Raw genomic sequence first — 1,309 nt, 5'->3', positions numbered from 1 at the left:
AAAGCACAGCCCCTAAACAGCCCCTAAAAATCACAAGAAACCGTCTTTGATGTCCTTTTATTCTTAGTTTTATTGTGTTGTAATCTCGTTTCATCATAGACTTGGCATTGTGCAGACGACGCTAAAATTCCAACCATGCTGAGAATACGCCCAGAGAGAAGGGGAAAAGAGAGAGAAAGACACAGAAAGAAAGAGAGGAAGAGAAAAAGAGAGAGAGAGAAAAAGAGAGAGAGAGAAAAAGAGAGAGAGAGAAAAAGAGAGAGAGAGAAAAAGAGAGAGAGAAAAAGAAAGATAAATATATATATAGAGAGAAAAATACAGAGAGCGGGAGAGGGACAGAAAGAGGGAGAGAGAGAAAGCTTATATCTTATTAACAATATTGTTTATTCCATCCAGATTTCCATTCCTACAGCGTATGTTCAGAACCAAAACTGAGGAGACTGTCGCATCATTAGAGTATTGTTGTTAAGCCAAATTCTACTGCCAATTGTCTTGGTCGGTGATGCTTTTTCGTTTCCTTAAAAACAATTTTGTTCAGCTCAACGCCAGACTTCACTTTTAATCCTCTTGCTTCTTCCCTATGTTCTTAGTTTCCCAGTGAAATTGCAGCAACATACTCAAACGATAAGCTGTGTACAGTTTAATCATAGCATTTAAATATGCTATGAGTTTGTTGTTTGTTTAGCACAGGTGTGTTCTAGTTTCTCGCGACGGATGTCAACCAGTCAGTCATATCGAGTTCGCTGTTTATTGTTCTTTTCATTAAGCTCACAAGAACTTTTCCCCACAACATGATTTTCCTGTATCAATAACTGACTATCAGATCTCTCCTAGATGATTTTATTTTCCAGTTCGATAGTTTTGCAACAAGTGTTTGGGGAATTTCGCTGGTTATCTTATATATTTCCGGAGACACGTTTGTACAGCAGTCACATCGTGGTTTATTTAAGCAGACAAAATGGCGGTGTTCCTGTTTATTTAGATTCTCGATGGCCGCCACACACGAATAGCTTCCGACCATCCAAAGGAGTCATATCTACAGCCCTGATTATATAACCTTTCATGCTGCCAAATACAGTTCTGTGGAAATAATGTAAATTTTCGGTTGATGGTCTTGTGTTCTTGCAGTTTCTTACGATGAGAAAACTTTTTACTTGCCGCTCATTGTTCATATCACTCCGTACAATGTGTGTGCGTATGTGTGTGTATGTGTGTGTACGTGTGAATGTACATTTATATGTATATATGTATGCATGTACATATGTATGTATGCGTGTATGTATGTGTATATATATATATATATATATAT

The 1,309-nt window shown here is 37.5% G+C and overlaps 2 protein-coding genes across 3 annotated transcripts in view; one reads left to right on the top strand and one right to left on the bottom strand.

Annotated features, from left to right (window-relative positions):
• Nucleotides 1–1,309, bottom strand: part of LOC106870157 (collagen alpha-1(XII) chain) — a 490,284-nt gene that overhangs the window by 130,506 nt on the left and 358,469 nt on the right. The window lies entirely within an intron of this gene.
• LOC106868389 (uncharacterized) overlaps nt 1–1,309 on the top strand; it is a 437,000-nt gene that overhangs the window by 111,049 nt on the left and 324,642 nt on the right. The gene's annotated exons all lie outside the window — the stretch shown is intronic.

Source organism: Octopus bimaculoides, chromosome 27 (assembly GCF_001194135.2).
Source record: "Octopus bimaculoides isolate UCB-OBI-ISO-001 chromosome 27, ASM119413v2, whole genome shotgun sequence".
Taxonomy (NCBI): Eukaryota; Metazoa; Mollusca; class Cephalopoda; order Octopoda; family Octopodidae; genus Octopus; species Octopus bimaculoides.
This window is presented reverse-complemented; position numbering and strand designations above follow the sequence as displayed.